Below are 19,511 nucleotides of genomic sequence, written 5' to 3' on the forward strand. Positions count from 1 at the left end.
CTCTTGGTCTTTACTAGAAATAAGCTGATACAATAGCTGTGATATTCCTGATCTACCTTTCTTGACAGCAGAATCCACTCTTTAATGGAGGTGGAGTCTGAAGTTTGAGTGCTCTGTCTAGACAGGAGTTTGAGAGGGAACAAGTGATGAAAGCGGGTACTTTTCTTCTCATCAGGACACCCCCAGTTTAATGAAAAGGTTGGGAACTCAGAAGGTACATCTTGTCCTACGTTTCTGCACAAATTCACATCTTTGGCCATAAATGAGCAGTGTGAGGATTTCATGTTTAAACAAGAGAAAAGAAAGGAAAATAAAGCTATTAAATGGGTCCAACATTAAAAGCTGGCAAAAAGAAGTTGAAGGTTTATTTATTATGCCTAACTGTAAAATCACCATTTAATTCTCATTTTTATTGAATACTTCCTGTACACAGCTATTCACAGAGTGAATCTGTGAGTGAAAAGGAATATATATATATATATTATTTTTTTTTAGGAACTATTCATTTGAGATTCAACTGTGCTAAATGCTGGCCTTGAGCATAAGGTTTAAGGACATGTAACTCTCTCTGAAACTGAGCTACAGTGCTCATTACTTTATGGAATCAAACCCTGGATCTGAGACTTTTAAACTCCTAATTCCCTATCTACTCCTTTCTCTCTTTAAACACCTTGGTAACTCAAATTCTGGCTTTGTTTGATAAATTCCTGATATGAAACACTGAGTGCCTTTCAGTTTTAGTGCAGTGATAAATCAAGGATGAGAAGCTTACACCAGTGCAAGTTGTATCAGCACCTCGTGATAGCAAACAATTTTAATATTCTAAATGCAAAACTAAATGAGCAAAGTGAATAATCAGATTGCACTTGAATACATAAAAAGAAAACTTTTGCTTTTGTACTTAAGACAGTAACACATTTGTTCTTAAACACAATCTTATTTTGGCAAAGTATCATATAATTTAGCATTTTCCTCCTGTACTTCTGTACATTGGTTCATTTGAGCAATTGGGATCTATTTCCTGTACTACTTAAACTGTTTTTCTCCTACTCTGTTTCCTCTCAATTCACTGACGTTACACAAAGTTTACAAATAGGAGTAGGTATTAACAGCATCAGGATTACTGTGAGTAATGACACATTGCATGAGAGGTTATTTTGAAAAATGCAAAAAACACTGTGATTTCATTCAAATAGCCAGGGTAATTTATACAGAAAAACTAAAACAGCCTGCACTTACAGAATGTATAATATCATTTTGTCTTTTTAAGCCAATACTTTGCATTTTGGAGATGTAGTGCCAAATGTAAAAGCAGTCACTGAAGGGATAATCTATCCTCCCATCACCTTTAGGTCAGACACTTCCCAAACCTGACTTAATGTATTTTGGCTACATTGTTAGCTGTGTGGACCACACTTGGTAGTGAGCTTTACCCTTTGGATCAGCTAGAGCAGATTGACTTGTGACCATGATGCTAAAGGTTAGACTTTGTCCACACTTAGACCACCTCATCTGCATGGCAACTGCAAATTAACCAAATGAGGAGACAGGTGTGCTACAGTCCTCCATAGGAGTAGTTGTAAAAGCACAGTAATGACGTCACATTTTGATATCCAAATCCTCAGCAGGACTAGGTTGACTTGTTCCCAAGAGAAGTCTGAATGTAAACTGCATGGACATGATGTGTCCAGATCAGATCTGGGTCTGCAAAATGCAGAAATACAATGAACAATCTAAAGATACTGCTCTTCAAGGATTTTCCCTCCATTATTTTTTCAGTTACTCTTTGAGACTCTATAAGCATTTAGCATGTATAGCCTCCTCTTGTGATGTAAAAAAAAAATAAAAAAATAAAAAAAAACTTATTTATTCTAGTCATGATCTCTGATAACTCCAGCACCCATTTTGTATTCTGAGAGACAACAAGTTAATGATGCTTCTTAATCTTCTCCATTTGAGACTTTATAGATGTCAGTTATATGTCTACTTAAGTCATCCTTTTTCTGGGTTAAAGTGTCACAGTCCTTCTCTCATTAAGACAGTTTTCTATGTTTGATCACCTTTCCCTATACCTTTTCTTCAACCACTGTTTTTGAAAAAGGAGGGCAGAATGGTACTATAGATACATACATTTACATGGGGATGTTACAGAAACATACATATTGCTATGTTGGACCAGAGGAAGTCCATTTAGCCTAAAAGCCTGTCTTTGGTGGTGGTGAAAAAGATGTTACTGTTCAGTGTTTTGTTCTCTACTGCTTTCCCATTGGATCCCATTGTTCTCCATCTATATTAAGCTCTTTAGTCTCCTCCTTCTATCATCAACTTCATGAAGGTTTGTGTACCTTAAAGTTTTTCTACTTTCTCCAACTGCAATAACTGATCTAATATGTATCTACAGATCCTACTTAACCCATATCTTTACAGCTGCCACTAGTAATTCATACCACTCACTCTGTTTGTCAGCCATCACTGAGCAATCAACTGATGTTTCCATAGATCTATTTACTATTCCCCTACAATTTTATTTCAAGGTGGTAACCACCAGTTCAGAGCCAGTGTGAACTTAGGGTTCTTCATTATTATTTTCTTCATTATTCTTACTTTACATTCAAAACAGATTAATTGTGAGAACCCTTCTTTGTTTCCTGGCTCAAAGCTTGCTTTCTGAAGTATTTTTTTGTGATAAGATTCTAACTGATTTATTGAGGAGGCAGGTGATGGCTGCTACCGTGTGACAATCAAAATCACTTTGTGGACATTGGAAAGCACCTTCCTTCAGAGTTGTTTGCCTCTGAAAGAGACTGTTCAGGAGTGTTTACTGGCAGAAGATCTGGCCTGTGACTAAATAGCCCCAGCTTGGTATGGGAAAACTGGGGGATGATACCATCGTGTCCTGTGAAAAACAGGATGCAGGTGGGCATCCCTGCTCCCTCTTATCTGCTAGCAAGGCCCAGAAGATGGGAACAAAGGAGTTTCTGCTGAGATCCCAGACCCAGAAGCTGCCACTCCAAGGAGAGCTGACTCAACCACTTTGGATTTGAACTGTCACTCCTAAGGGAGCTGACTCGACCACTTTGGACTGTTTTATAAGTTTGTACTACCATTGAAAAGTCGTCGTCGTCAATGGAACAACAATGCCTGACGACCCACCACTACTGAAGACCTATGACTAAACTACGAACCATGCTAGACCCATGGTGGTGACTATCTCCCTCTTGCTTCCTACAAAGACTCCTTGCTTCTATTTCCTATCTTTTCTATCACCCTTCTTCCCTTCCCCATCTCGCTGAATGACTAGAATTTGTAATAAACTGGTCAGACCAACATTTGAACCGTTGTTTCTTAATCTCATGTTGGGTATGCATGTATCAATGAACCTCCTCTCCCACCTATAATTTGGAGCGAGACATTAATTTCTCATGTCATTTTATTACCTAGTACCAAGAGATTCTTCAGTAACTCCTTACAATCAGGATTTGTTTTATGATCCTAAGTAACTTTCTGTTGATCTCTTCCCACTGAGAAAGCTAAATATGCACATTCCCCATGTCTGATTTTTCAGTTAATGGAAAATACAGAGCTTTGAGAGGGAGCCTTGTTAAAGGCCTTCAGGGGGTCCAGTGCTCAAACTTACAGCCCTGACCCCTTTCTATTGTAGATGTACCTTACATCAGCCACAAGCTCAGTGACTCACACACTAATAGTTTTTGCTTTTAACACATTTGAGCTCCCAACTCTTCCTCAGTACATTGTATTTATATCTTATACTATTATGAACTACTGCATAATAAATCTGTTCTTCAGATTGTTTCTACCAATGTGACCAGTGAAGACCTCCGATTTTTTCATGTGCAGTTCCCTGGATACTGGCTGTAGCACTGAAAAAATTCACATGTGTTATCTTCCCTCTCAATGTGAGATGAAGGTCAGATTGTTTATATCTACCTATATATAAGTGTGAACATTAAACTGCACATTCCCAAACAGAAAATTCAAGGCACAGATATTTAAAATGTTTATTTCAAATGTGATCTAGGTATTATCATAAAAAGTTGCATTTAGCACCATGTTAATTTAGACAGATGAACATGTTCAATGGTGTAAAACCAATTTATACTCTGAGATAAGTCTCTATGTCTAAATTTGTTTTCCAAGTTCAGTGCTATTGTCTTTTTTACATAGCATCAAAACATACCCTCTGAAATTATTTCTTTATCTGTTGCTTTAAATATTTACATTTAACTCTATTAAAGAACATTGATTTTTGTTTTGATTTTTTGCATGTAAATTTTGCTCTACAACCTGTCTTTGTGCGTAATCTTTGTGCAGACAGGGCTGGCTAACATCAGGCAAGGCTTTTCAGACAAAAATAAATAAATAAAATAATAAGATGACCAGCTATTTATTGCTTTCTTCTTTAAGTGCTGATAACTTCAGTCAGAAAGCAGCATCCCTACATTAAAGCGTACACACTATTCAGTCTGGCTTTTTCAGCAAATTTTATAAATCAACTGTGCTTTGGAAGCACAAGTGAAAAACATTAGACCCAAGGTTATGTTCTCCTCCATTTTACCAGTTTGTGGAAGGAGCGAAGCCAGGAAGAGACACATAATACACATCAACTCCTGGCTGGTGTGGCTGGTGCTGGTGCCATTGTGAGGGTTTGGGGTTTTACCATAATGGAACCTTTTGTGAAGATTATAATCTGTTTCAGAGCAATGGGATCCACCTGTCTAGAAGGGGCAGGGCAATTTTGGGGAACAGGCTGGCTAACCTTAGTGAGACATGCTTTAAACTGAAGGAATTGGGTGTGGGGTCCATAAGGGCAATGCTCATGCCACTGCAACTGACTGGGGAATGTGCCGAGACAACAGAAAGAGTAACAAATATTCCTTAGCTCCTTCTCATGACAAAAGCCAAAGATGACCAGCCATTTGAAAAGTGAGTATGCCTACATAAAATCTTCATGTATACCTCTAGGGATACCTTCACCCTCTTCTTCCCTAAAGTACCTGTATACTAATGCACTCAGAATCGGAAATAAACAGGAAGAATTAGAGATCTGTTTGTGGTCACAGGGCCATGATCTCATTGTGATCACGAAGACATGGCGGGACAGCTCACATGACTGAAATGATGTCAAGGACGGCTGTGTCCTTTTTAGGAAAGACAGACCAGTGAGGCAAGGCGGTGGAGTTGTTCTTTATGAATATATCAAGCTCCACCTAGGGATGAATGATGATTGAGTGGAGAGCTTGTGGGTGATAATTAAGGGGCAAGCTAAGGGTGACACTGCTGTGGGTGTGTACTAGAGGTCACCTGATCAGAAGGAGGAAGTTGATGAGGTCTTCTACAAACAGGTAGAAGTAGCCTTCTGATCCTAGGCACTCATTCTTGTAAGGGAATTCAACCATCACGGTATTAGCTGGATTAGCCACACGGCCAAGCATGCATAACTTTCTAATGCAGGTGGTGAAGGAGCTGATGAGGAAAAGTGTGCTGCTGAATCTTATTCTTACTAACAAGGAAGGGCTGGTCAGGGATATGAAAGTTGGGGGCAGCTTGGGGTGCGGTGTTTGTGAGATGTTACAGTTCAGGATCTTGTGTGGAAGATGCAAAGCACTAAGTAGAATTGCAACTCTGGACTTCAGGAGAGCCAACTTGACTTCATCAAGGATCTACTTGGAAGTATCCCCTAGGATAGAGCGTTGGAAGGAAGGGAAGCCAATAAGAGCTGGTCTATATTCAAACACCACTTCTTCCAAGCTCAAGATTGGTACATACCTAAGAGTAAGAAGTCAGGGAAAGGTGGCAGGAGATCTGCATGGATTAGCAAGGAGCTCATGGATAAACTCAAAGGGAAGATGATGATCCACGAAATATGGAAAAAGAGCTTTTCCAACTGGAAAGAATATAAGAATGTTGTCAGGACCTCTAGGGATACAAAGAGGAAGGCTAAGGCCCACTTGGAATTTAGTCTGACAAAGGAGATAAAGGATAACAAGAAAGTTTAAAAAAAAAAAGAGAGAGAGAAGAAAAGAGAAGGGGAGGGGAGGAGAGAGGAGGAGAATGCAGGCCACTACTAAATGAGGTGGGTGCCCTGGTAACAGAGGATACTGAGAAGGTGGAGATATTGAATGCCTTCTTTGCTTCTGTCTTTACTACCAAGTTTGCCCCTAGGGAATCCTGGAACCTGCAGGTTAGAGACTGAGTCTGGGGAATGGAAGATTTCCCCTTGATTGAGCAGGATATGGTCAGAGATCATCTAGCCAAAATCAGTGTGCACAAATCCATGGGCCCTGAAGAGGAATAAATTCATGCATTAATATAGGTTAGGGGACGACCTGCTGGAGGGGAGATCTGTGGAGAAGGACCTAAAGGTACTGGTGGACAACAGGTTGGCCATGAGCAAGCAGTGTGCCCATGTGGCCAAGAAGGCCAAAGGGATCCTGGGGTGCATTTAACAAGAGCATAGCCAGCAGGTCAAGGGAGGTGATCCTTCCTCTCTGCTCTGGTGAGGCCACATTTAGAACACTATGTCCAGTTTGGGGCCCTTCAGTTCAAAGAAGACAGGGATCTCCTAGACAAAGTCCACTGGAGAGTCACAAAAATGGTAAAGTGCCGGGAGCACCTCCTGTACAAAGAAAGACTGAGAGACCCGAGTCTGTTCAGCCTAGAAAAGACTGTGAGGGGATCTGATCAATGTTTATAAATATCTAAAGTGCAGGAGGCAACTGAATGAGGACAGACTCTTCAGTGGTGTGTAGTAATAGGACAAGGAGCAACGGCCAAAAACTGGAACATAGGATGTTCCACACAAAAATACAGAAGAACTTCTTTACAGTGTAGAGTTACAGAGCCCTGGAACAGGCTGCCTAGAGAGGTTGTGAAGTTTCCTTGTCTGGAGGTATTCGTGATCTGCCTAGATGCCTACCTGTGTAACCTACTGTAGGGATTGGACTCATTGATCTCTAGAGGCTCCTTCCAACCTTCGCAATTCTGTGACTCTGTTTTTAAAAGGCCAAGTGTTTATTGTTTAAGTACTGAAAAAAAAATCAAATAGTACAACTAGTTAAGAAATAGAACAACCCTAATTAGCAGTGGTTATTATCAGTATGATAAATACTTTTTATTTCTTTTTTATTTATAGTCCTCGTGGTTTCAAATGAAATTAATTTTAGAAGCTGCATCAAATTTCCTTTCTGGTACTCCAAGTCATGTCACTACAGTACTTTGGATGACCTGCTGTGTATTTCAATGTTTGAATATGTTTAGGTCTGCTTTCAATGTAGCATGAAGCCTGATTTTTTCCTGATATAATATTAGATCTTTTTTGAAATTTTACAGCTTCTTCTCCTAGCTATCAATATAAGTTGCAGTTTAGGAAAAAAAGACACATATTAAAAATAAGCTGGAAGTAATATCCAACATTTGAGATGACTGAAAGTTCTATAAACAAACAACTATGAAAGACCAAAAAAAAATGTTTAGTTCCCTATTTTGCCAGTCTAGAAGTTATATTTACTGCTCTCTGAATAGCTCTATGAATTCAGAGCTGGAGAAAATATTTTAAGGAATTTTTATCTTAAATATCACAGAAAATAACAATTTTTACGTATATCATTGTCTCCTGATGTTTCTCCAGGAGCTGTTCATTATAACAGACACATAGAGGAATCAAGATGTGGGAAGAAGAAAAGCAATACCATATTAATGGCCCAGCAACATTTGAGCTCTTTATTGCTTAATACCTATGGATGAATATTTGCTGTAAGACCAAGAGTACCAAAAACAAAAGTGAAGGAATTATGTGTTTTTCAGTGCACAGCTATAAAAAGTGACAAGAAAGTTGTGCCAGCCATTTCTGGCTCAACAAAGCATCATAATCAAGAACCTTACAGCATGGAAAAAGTCTTGAATACTCAAATCTTCATTCAGGCTCAGTATATGTAAGTATATTTGTAAGAACGTTACCCATAATATCACTTGCTTGAATAAAAACTGGGGGAGAAAATAAGACTGAGTTAAAGAATGTGCAAGTTGTAAGACAGACATTTTTCATACATCCAGCAACCACAAAGTTAGACCTCAATCCCCTTAAGCATAGCTGATCTGTACCAAAATACCAGCTCCAGTTCTTCACTTTGTTACAAGGTGCATCACAGAAGACTTGTATGAGATGCTGAAGCAAGAGCAAATGAAGAGGACATTCAGAACATTCAAAAGATTATGAAGAAAGTTTTATATCCTCTCAGTTTCCATCTGGTTCCAAGGCTCTGTTAAGTTTCACTGGTAGGTATACAAAGATCAATTCTTTGGGTCTGGTAGAAGCATTTTTCAGAGTGGAAATCTCAGACAAGAATCATGAGAGCATGATTCAGTATCTCACCTGGCATTAGACTCAAATAATTAAATAAAGAAGTTATTCAAAGGACACCAATCCTGTAGTAAATCATTTATGTACTGCAGATAAGAAAAATAAATAAACAAAAGTTCAGACACAAGAACATTACCTGGGTCATAACCTCAGCTGCTTATTCATCTGCAATCTAATTTTCAGAAATAGACATTAAAGTTGAGGAACATCTAAAAGGGACAGAATGGATATGGAATCATAAAACTGATCTAAGAGTATTCATTGTAGAGGAGCATCAAGGCTCTGAGTGCATCGAAAGCACGGAGCAGGAGATGCTATGACATTCACTATAGAGGATAGTGGACTGAGATTTACAGTCTGAGATAGGACACTTGGACAAACAAGGAAACAAATGCTCAAAACCTGAGCACTGACAAAAAAAATCTCGGGCTTCCAGTGTAAAACTGATTTCAAAGAGAAGTGCATGTCAAGGATTAGGGGGCTGCAATCCCAGTTGTGTACAGAGGCTTATGTGGGTTCTGCATAACTTACTGCTCCAGTGGGTGACTTTAATAGTACTGTGACCTTCTAATTTAAGAAATGAAAGATATAGAAAGTTATACTAAATGCATGATAGGGTGAGATAGCCATATCTTGAGGAATTCAAGTGCCACTTCTTTCCTGGTCCTCCATGCATTGGCTGGTGGCCCTGACACAGAAATACTGCAAGCCTAACATTCCCCTCCATGAGTCAAAATGAGTGAGGCTAACTTTGGTGGCTAGTCTTGGTAGCAGCCTAGCCCAGCCACACAGAAAAGTGCTGAGATGTGTGGGATACTGTTAGCTCCCATCTGTGCATCACTTCCCCATCTCCCACTAGGAAACATGATTCACAAAGACTGTTAACCATCAACATTCAGGTTTTAATACACCAAAACGAGGATGGCAACATTTTACTCTGTCTTAAAATTGGAGAAGATTTTCACTGAAAGAAGCAAGTCCCTTTATTTTTTTTCATTTCTTTTCCACATTTCCTGAAACCAGATCACTAAAAGGCCACGGATGCTCAGAGACAGAATATACTAGAGGATACTGGTTCCCCGTGGCAAGGATGGATGTGTGCTCTTGGTTTGCTTTTGCAAAGCTGTATAGTGCTTGAGGTTGCAGTAGAAATGTCTGGCAGAACTGCTGAGAGCACCTGTCTCTCCCTCAAAATCTGCCTCTAAGGCATGTCTGAGTGTATCACTCCCTGCAACACAGGTGACCAGGCCGGTAGGACCACAGAGCAGCCGTCACACAGCTCAGGAACACCCATGCACATTCTGGAAGGCACACTGAGTTCAGGCAGTGGTTCCATCATAATTTACTTTTCCTTTTGAAGCACACCATCAAAGAGAATGAAGCTTTTGTTTTAAAGCCACCTTGTTGCTAGCTGAGAAAGGTTAAGGAAAAGAGAGAGTATGTCAGTGGAGTATAAGAGGGGAATGAAGAAAAAAGGGCAGAAGTGAAGAACCAAGGACTTCCCTCTTCCTATTTCTAGTGCACTAGTGTTTACATGCCCCAACTGCTGTCAGGTCATTGCTAAGGCAGTTTTTGTACACGTACAGAGTAAGAAACTCCTCAGCCCAGAGCCTACTGCTGAATCAAGCAACACAGAAAATGGATGGATTTAAAGCAATATTATCACCTTCGCTCTCTGGACAAGAAAAGAAACGAAGGGAAATCAAGTGACTTATCAGAGCAAAGACGACTGGGAAACATATGCAAATCTGCTGGATCCTATTTCTGCATCCCTTCCTCTGCATCAGAGGACAGTGTGCACACTGGTCACTTCCAGAGTGATATTTTTGCTGCTTAGTCATTTTCTCCTAACATCCCAAAAAGGGCAGTTTTGCATGCCCTTGCAAATGAAGTGGTGCTTCATTTCTGTCTGATCTAGTTGTTTGTTTGTTTTTGGGTTTTTTTTGTGACCACTGCTGCATCTAATACTATATACTATATTTTTTTAAATAAAATTAAAACAAGAACAGCAAATTGTCAGCAGTAACAAACTGAACACTTGATGATGGTTGAAATAAACATGTTTCTACAAAACAATCAGGTGAAGAATTCTATATTAGGCAACATGGGGAGGTAAAATAGATTCAGGTAAGACTCAGCTTTCATGCTAATTATCATAATAAACCATCATAATGGATGCTAAAAAGTAAACAGCAGGCTCATAATACAGCATGTGACTGAGCATTGCTTTGTCGTTCTGTTTTGCTACACATTCCTCCTCTGCTACTCTGTTAGAGGAAGTAAATCCTCCTACCACCTTTAACTGCAGGACTTTGTTTGCCTGATGCTACATAGTGTGTCCTATCAAGTGTTTGACCAACAGAGGCGATACCTGGACATCTAAAAGCAAGCACAAATAACCATAGTGGATCAAGCAAGGATTTATTTTGCTAAGTATTCCAATTCAAAGCAGATCAGAGAATCACAGAGTCATAGGGGTTGGAAAGAACATCCAGAGATCAACCACCTGCTAAACCAGGTTCCCTATAGTAGATTATACAGAAAAGTTTTGAACATCTCCAGAGGAGGAGCCACTACAGCCTCTCAGGGCAGCCTGTTTCAGTGCTCTGTCACCCTCACAGTACAGAAGTTTTTCCTTATGTTCAGATGGAACTTCCTGCATTCCAGTTTGTGCACATTGCCCCTTGTCCTGTTGCTGGGCACCACTGAAAAGTGCCTGGCCCCACCCACTCGACTTCTGCCCTTTAGACATTTTTAAACATTGATCAGAACCCCTCTCAGTTTTCTCCAGCTGAACAGCCCCAAGTCTCTCAGTCTTCCCTTGTATGGGAGGCGCTCCAGGCACTTTGTGGCTCTCCACTGCACTCTTTCTGGGAGATCCCTGTCTTCTTTGAACTGGGGAGCTCAGAACTGGACACAGTATTCTAAAAGCAGCCTCTCCATAGCAGAGTAGAGAGGGAGGATCACCTCCCTCAACCTGCTGGCCATTCTCATCTTAAATGCACCCCAGGATCCCACTGGCCACAAGGGCACACCGCCGGCTCATGGCCAACCTGCTGTCCACAAGAACCCTTAAGTCCTTCTCCACAGATCATCCCCTAACCTGTACTGGTGTGTGCAGTTACTCCTCCCACAGTGTAGGACTCAACTCTTGATCTTGTTGAACCTCATGAGGTTCCTCTTCATCCATCTCATTTGCCTGTCCAGGTTTTGCTGAATACAGCACAGCCTTCTGGAGCGTCAGCCACTCCTCCCAGCTCCATATCATCAGTAAACTTGCTGAGGGTGTATTCTATCCCTTCATCCAGGTCACTGAAGATGTTGAACAAGATCAGTCCCAGTACTGGCCTCTGAGAAACACTGCTAGCTAAAAAGCCTCCAATTAGACTTTGCACCACTGATCAACAGCCCTCTGAGTTCTGCCAGTCATTCAGTTCTCAATTCACCTCACTGTCCACTCATCAACCCCACATTTCTTAAGCTTACCTACGAGGATGTTTTTAGAGACAGTGACAAAAGCCTTACTGAAGTCAAGGTACACAACATCCACTGCTCTCCCCTCTACTACCTGGCCAGTCATGACATCATAAAAGGCTACCAGACTAGTAAAGCATGATTTCCCCTTGGTTGTAGCACTCAACAATCCATGCTGACTATTCCTGCTAACCTTCTCTTCCCCTTGCTTGGAGATGACATCCAGAATAAGTTGTTTGATCACATTCCCAGGGACAGAGGTGAGGGTGACTGGCCTGTAGTTTCCCTGTAGGTCATCCTTCCTCCTCTTTTTGAAGACTGGAGTGACACTGGCTTTTCTCCACTCTTCATGCACTTCTGCCATTCTTCAAAATGCTTCAAAGACAACGGAGAGTTGTTCAGCAATCCCTTCCAACACCTTCTTTACTACTTGTGCATGTATCCCATAGAGCCCCATTTGTGTACACCGAGTTTGCCAAGATCATTTATGACCAGATTCTCCTCGACCAAGGAGAAGTCTTCCTTTCCTCAAAGTTTCTCTCTTAGTCACCAGTTCTGAGATTCCCAAGGGGAAGCGTTAATGATAAAGTATGAAGAAAAGAAGACATTCAGTGACTTCACCTTCTCCGTGTCCTCCGTTATCAGGGCACTCACCTCATTCAGCAGCAAACCCACATTTTTCCTTGTCTTTCTTTTGCTACTGACATACTTAAAGAAGCTTTCCTAGTTGTAACTGACCTCCTCACCAGATTTAATTCCAAGGGGGCCTTAGCCTTCTTGTTGCATCCCTGTATGCCCTAACGGTGTTCCTATATTCCTCCCAAGGTCCAGTCCCTTTTTCTGTGTTCTGTAGACTTTTTTTTTTTTCCATTTTAGTTTAACCATGAACTCCTTGCTCACCCACATGGGTCTGTTGCCACCTTTGCCTGATTTCTTACTCTTAGTGATGCACTGATTTTGAGTTTTGAAGAAGTGGTGCTTGAATGTCAACCAATGCTCTAATCCACAGGATATTTCCAAGCAGGTCCTTGAAGAGGTCAGCATTGGCTCTCTCAAAGTCTATTTGTTTCTTCTTCAGTCTTATTTGTTTCTTCCATGTAAGAAACCGGACTCCACCATCTCATGGTTGCTACATTTAAGGCTTCTTCAAGCCTTCACATTCCCATTCAGTCCTTCCTTGTTTGTAAGAACAAGCTCCTGCAGCACACCTCTCCTCACTGGCTCCTCCATCACCTGCATTAGAAACTTCCACACAGTGCTGAAAGATGTTGAGAAAATGACCACATAAACAGTGAAATACATGATAACCCTTATCCTAGTACATCCTTGCAGCTTTCAGCAATCAATACTTCAGGATCTACTCTGAGTAAACATTTTCAGAGGCCATACTGAATAGCCACCAGTGGCTCTATGCTAAGGACCATGTTTACTCCACTTTTGAATTGTTCGTATTTTTGACTTCTGAAACATTCTCTGACAACAAATATCACAACTTGTTGATGTCCTATGTCCAAAGACATCCTTTGATTCTTTGGATCTCCCTGCCTGCTCTTCTTACGAATTGTCCCAGTTTCTGACAGTATGAGAAATCATGGAAGAATACCATGCGTATCTCTATACAACACTTAAAATTGTACAAATCCTTGTCATACCACTTTTCAGAGATTTTTTTTTATCAGACGAGTCCAAGAGTTTATTTAATGTCTCTTCATTCCACATTGCCTTGCATTCTAGTCATTCGTCATTGTGTCTCTTCTAAGTCCAGAGCACCTTGTACCAGTTTTTGTTCTTTAACATCAGTTTTCAAGGTGCAGCAATACAGTAAAGTTCAAGGAAGCATAAGAAACAATGTGATAATGAATTCTTATTCTACATGAAACATTTTTGTAGTGTCTAACCAGAGTTATTTCTGGTTATCAGAGCTAATATTTCCTCATAAGTACACAAAAGTGTAATTGGTTTATATACAAAAGAGATTCAAATATGCTATTCTTCCATAAACTATCAAACACAAGGGCTTTTTATGAAGATTCTTCTCCAGAAGTTTTGCTTGTACAGAGCCAACATTTGGCTCTGGACATTTGTCTGGATTTTTCTTATTGGAGTGCCAGCCTGTTGGAAACCAAGCATTGTCTGAACAAACTCCACATATTTAGAAGGAGTAATTCAAGATGTGTACACAGTGCAGTGAAGACCTCTCTGCACACAGATTAAAAATAAAATCCCTTTCATGCTTTCTAGCGTAATTTGTTATACATACATACATCAGTTTTTCAGCAGTGTGCAAAAAGGTTAGCGACTCCAGAGTGCACTGAACTTACTGCAAAGGTTTGGCGCATTAACAATAAACCTGATGTATTCAGGATGTATCCCACTTACTATGCACACACAAACTGTAATGCTCACATCAGTGGGTCTGATGGGCTAGACTCACAGAACAGGCTTTTAAGATACACATATTTCCCCAGCTAGGGTATATCATGCAGGAATACAGTAGCTTGCCTTAACCTCTTTCCTCCCCTTTTGTAGTGGTTTAACCCATTTAACATCAGTGAGCTGGGGAAGATGATCAAAGAAAACAAAGAAGTATAACTCGTGTTGAGATAAAAACTATTTACTAAGAAAAGGAAGGGAGAAATAACAGTAATTATATATATATTTACAAAATAAGTGATTCACAATACAATTGCTCAGCACCTACTGACTGATAGCCAGCTAGTCCGCTAGGAGTGACTTCTTCCTCAGTCAGCTCCCCTCAGTTTTACTGAGGTTTTTTGTGGGGTTTTTTTTTTGTTTGTTTGTTTTCCACATGATGTCAGATGGTATGGAATATCCCTCTGTCCAGTTTAGGTCAGATCTCCTGGTTCTATCCCCTTCCAGCTCCTCACTGGCAGGATAGTACAAGAAGCTGAAAAACTGAAATATCCTTGGCTCTATGCATCACTGCTCATCAACAGCTGAGACATCAATGTGTTATCAACATTATTTTTCTCCCAAAGCCAAAACACAGTATCACACCAGCCACTATGAAGGAAATTAAACTCTAGCTCAGCTAAAACCAGGACACCACTTTAATACATATCTCTAAGAAAAAAATAGAAAACATGTCACAAATGACCTCAGCTTTCATATTATAAATAAGAACAAAACTTCATAAGGAAGCTCAGTCTCAAAAAATATGAGGTATATACAACTTAAAGACAGAAATAGGTAGGAAGCCAATACTGTTCAGTCAGTAAATTATAAAGCATCAAAAGGGGATGCATCTTAACAGTGCCCTTATATTAAAGGTGCTATAGTTAAGGCTTTCAGATTTTTCACTGTAAGAAAACAGAATGGCAGTCATACAGTGGTTACTATTCTAAAAGTTCCCAGGAGACAGCATTTATTTAAGTAGAAAACAGTTTATTAGAATAACCTTATGGGAGATTCAGTACATCTCTTCCTGAGCTTCCCAAGGGGAAAGCAGTCAGACGCAGACAACCTCACTTCAGCATCCTGCAGCACAACACAAACAGCATCAGGCAGGACATTCACTCAGGACAAGCAGACAGCCACTGCCATTAGGTTGTCACAGGAATTCAAGGCTTCAAATACAGGCATCTTGGCTTTCCAGCCACTGAATCTATGAAACATATGAAAGCTATACATATTTATATGTATAGCACTCAATGCCTGGGGGAAACCCTTTCCAAGGCTTGCTTTCACCCAACTTGCAACACACAAACCCAGGCCTCTAAGTCACAGGCCTAAGGGCTTTCTATTCATAGCCTCCTGACCCTAAGTAAAATATACAGTACAATGATTTAATTAATAAAACCAGCACCATAGATAGCTTTCTCCAGTACGTTACCTATATCCAGTTCATCAAGTCTCTGATATTAATTAAATCATTTAATATGAATACAATATTTAAATATTTTAAGTTGCCGACATTTGTGTTCTCACACAAAATGTGAAAAGAACCCCAGAAATTTTTATTTATCTGTAATTTTCACTACCATATCAGGTCCCCAAATGGGAAATCCCTCATTCTCCAAATTGTTACAAAATTTTACTTACATATATATACACATACATATATTCTTATAATGATATTTTGTTCACCAAAATGGATTTTTGTATTTCATTTAGGTGTTTCCTCAGGTCTTGCTTGAATAAGCATTTCTGCTTAATGCTTTCTTAAAACCAACCATATTCTCTGGAGAATTGAGACAAAATATGAAAGCGAAAAAAGCTTTTAAGGTCCTCAGGATGGTTTCATTGTGAACTCAGTCAAATCAGTTGGCTGTAACTTTGAGCTTGAGGAATGGCTGGCAATCTTGCAGTGAACAATATCCATCTCATTTACTCCTAATGCTTGAAACATATTTCTGGCTGAGGACCCTGCCTGAGAGCATAGCTAGTACTGATAAACTGTCATTTGGTTCCTCATCCCCCCCTCATAGGTAAAAGAAAGCAGATAGTGGAAACTTGCCACATTTTACCCAAGGGGAGGAAAAATAATTTGCCCTTTCTTTCTTCTCCTCAAACTTGTTACTTGGAGAAGCAACAACAGCAACAGACATGGAAGCTTTGAAAAGGTGAATCAACAATTCTGGAGCAAGTATAGCCAGGAATTCAAACATCTGGAAAAGAATGCCTTACCAGCTCCATCAATTCTGCCATATAAGTCCATTTAAACACTGTATTTTGGAGTTAAAAAAGAAAATTTTTCCCATTAGTTTTGCTACATTGAGACTCTGGAAGCAATGCCCCATTAGACACACGTAGTTTACATCTTCTTTTACTTAAATATGAAAAAGATAATGGTCCCTTCTTGTGTCATACCTTGTACTTTTTCTTTCCCTCACACTAATTATTTTCAGCATTCATTCCTCTCAAGTAAGGGGTGGGATGCTTGGAGGGAAAACTAGACAGTCCAGGTTTTTGGCCTGTTGTACAGTGCTCAAAGAACAACTCAGGGTTGTTGATCATCACAATTTCTGTATGGGGAACTGAACATCAGAAAAATGCCTAGAGACTATGGAAACAGATTATAATAATAATGCTGTAAAAATAATAATCTATTACTTTTATTCAACCGAGTCTTCCGGCTGAGACAGGAAGTGGTGCATGGACAATAATGATGACAACAGATAATGGCTGGAGAATGTTCTCTTTGTCCTAACATGCCATATCTCTTTTGCTCCATCCAGTATCACCAACAAGACTTATTTGGAATCCTGACAGCAACTTCAAATTACCTTTCCCCCAAAATGTGAGGGAGAGCAGAGCAGCTGCAGCACCTGCTCTCTCAGGAGAGGAAACCCTAGTGGGATGCTGGGTCTGGACGGGTATGGCAAGATGTGATTCCACCTCCTAGCACTGCCTTGAATAAATCTGATCATATGCTTTTTGCACCAAGAACCAGCTGGTTATCTCCCTCTTCTATAAGAAAAGCAAGGATATCATCATAAGAACTAATTTTACAAGTCTTTCTACAGGTAGGCAAAAGCATTGCACTCTTCATGTAGTATTGTCACTTTAAAGTGAAAAGAGAGAAAAATGAAATATTTTCATAAAGGGCAATGAGTAAGAACTACCTCAGGCATGTCTTGTGTACACAGTGGCCATTCATATAAGTTTATGAATTCTTTAATGAAGATATACCCTGAATTGTTATGCTATCACCCTAATCATCTCCCCTCCTATCAAAGAGGTATACTTACATCAAGAACTCTGATCAGTATGAGGAATGTGTGAATACCTTCATTAAAACTGATGGACAGATGTGGCCATCTAATTTTTTTTTTCTATATTAAGTCTGAGAAAAGACAGATTTTATAGGCTTTTCCTTTTCTTCAGCTGCCAGCCACCTGCCTTTCACTAGACAGTTAATTGAAGTCACCACACAGTCATTTCCCTTGTCCTCCAGTGAGGGACAAAAATGAGGTTTATTATCTATGTATTAACAAGTTGAGGCATGCAGGCTGCTGTTTTGTGACTGGATTAGACCACAACAAAGATGATGTAAAATCATTTTGCTGAACAGGAACAGACAAATCACATTTAATTCTATGCATTATCCAGGTTTCAGATGTATTATTTCACAACCTGGACCGATTTCCTACAAACCCTAGGTAAGGAGATCATGAATTATAGGGCAACTATGACAATATATTTTGTTGTTGTTGTTGTTTTGGTTTTGCTCTGACTTAGAAGCAGTATTTGTCACCTGGCTGCAGGGAAGTCTCTGGAGAAAAGTCATTAATGTAATATATCAGCCTTTTTGTTCCAACAAATACTTTCCTGTTCTTGTGATGAATAACTAGGCCTACAGGAAATAGAGTAATCTAATTCCCACTTCTTGTTAGAAATTTAAAAAGTAACATACTAAAGACCATTTAAAAGAGGGATTGAAGATTGTTTTATTTTTTAGAGACATAAAGATCCTCAAAGGCAGATGGAATCCAATAAGGCCATAAAAAGCCATTAATTGTAGGGCAATTTCATTAAATCATTGTTTGCTGTAAGGTTAACCACTAAGAAGTATTCAGCCCAGTGAATTACATTATAATATACTTACCTGGTGAATATACTTGGGAAGATTTTTAGTCACTTTTCCTTTCAGTTGTAGATTTTACATTACAACTCTTCCCTACTTCAGCAAAATGCTGCTCTATTAAAAACAACACTAAGAGGTTAAATATTCCGAGAATTAAATTACGCACCTCACAAAGCAAACAACTAATGCTTGATGAGGAGCATTTTCTTCTGGATGAAGCATTTTTAATACTTGCAGAAATAATTGATGTTGGCAGAATTTTGATATCAGTAGACCTCTAGTGGCTATTACAGTAATTGGTGATTACACGACTCTTTTAATATTTTCTTCAAAAATTAATACAGAAAAATCTAACTAGCAAAACTATGGTAAAATTTTATTAAAGTAGAAGAAAAAACATACCAAGCATCTTATTTCACAACTGTTATTCAATATGTATTTAGAGGCCCAGTTCTGGTTTTAGTAATTAATTTAATAGTTACTTTAATTTTAATAATTAATTTAAAATTACACAGCTAAGCCCCTTTTTCAAATCTAGTCACCAAAACCCATACCTGAGTCAGAAGCAGATGTTTTAAAACTTTGAGATTTAAGTTAATATTTGCCAAGTACTCCGAAAGAGGTATTTATAGGTGGAGTCTCAAAAGAGACAGAAAACTAGTCTCCAGCCCGGAGAGAAGGAGAAATGTCCTGACAGCACACATGCTGTCCCTCCTCAGTTTGCTCTCTGGTGGGAAGAAACCCAGACCTGGAAGTCAGAGTTGTCCTCAGAGAGCTTGGGTCAGGTCCCAGTCTGGATCAGTAACCATGGGACAGGGGAATGTGCTATAGCACAGATGGTTGAGTCAGATAATTGGTATTCAGTGAAATATCCATTTTAACTGTCCTTCATTTATTATGGCATAATTGTCACATTTCAGTGCCTATACACTTGTTAGTGTAAAATACATAGGATTCCTTGCAGTGATTTAGTAAAGGAACTAATAAACGAGAGGCCTTGATGACCTTTGGGGGAAAAAAAAAAAAAAAAAAAATCAGGCTTCATTAGCTTAATGCTATTTCAATGACAAGGATTTGGTGCCTGAATATGGGACACTCAAAACCTCAGAA

At 39.5% G+C, this 19,511-nt stretch overlaps 1 protein-coding gene across 4 annotated transcripts in view; it reads right to left on the bottom strand.

Moving 5' to 3' along the window:
• Window positions 1-19,511, bottom strand: part of NOL4L (nucleolar protein 4 like) — a 188,479-nt gene that overhangs the window by 98,760 nt on the left and 70,208 nt on the right. The window contains exon 1 of one of the 4 annotated variants that reach the window (XM_040695449.1): window positions 11,867-11,945. The exons of the other annotated variants lie outside the window; for them this stretch is intronic. The gene's annotated coding sequence lies outside the window, so the exon portion shown is untranslated. Of the gene's footprint in view, window positions 1-11,866; window positions 11,946-19,511 lie in introns of those variants that run through there. 4 annotated transcript variants of the gene reach the window in all.

The sequence above is a fragment of the Gallus gallus genome, chromosome 2 (genome assembly GCF_016699485.2).
Source record: "Gallus gallus isolate bGalGal1 chromosome 2, bGalGal1.mat.broiler.GRCg7b, whole genome shotgun sequence".
NCBI classification, from domain to species: Eukaryota; Metazoa; Chordata; class Aves; order Galliformes; family Phasianidae; genus Gallus; species Gallus gallus.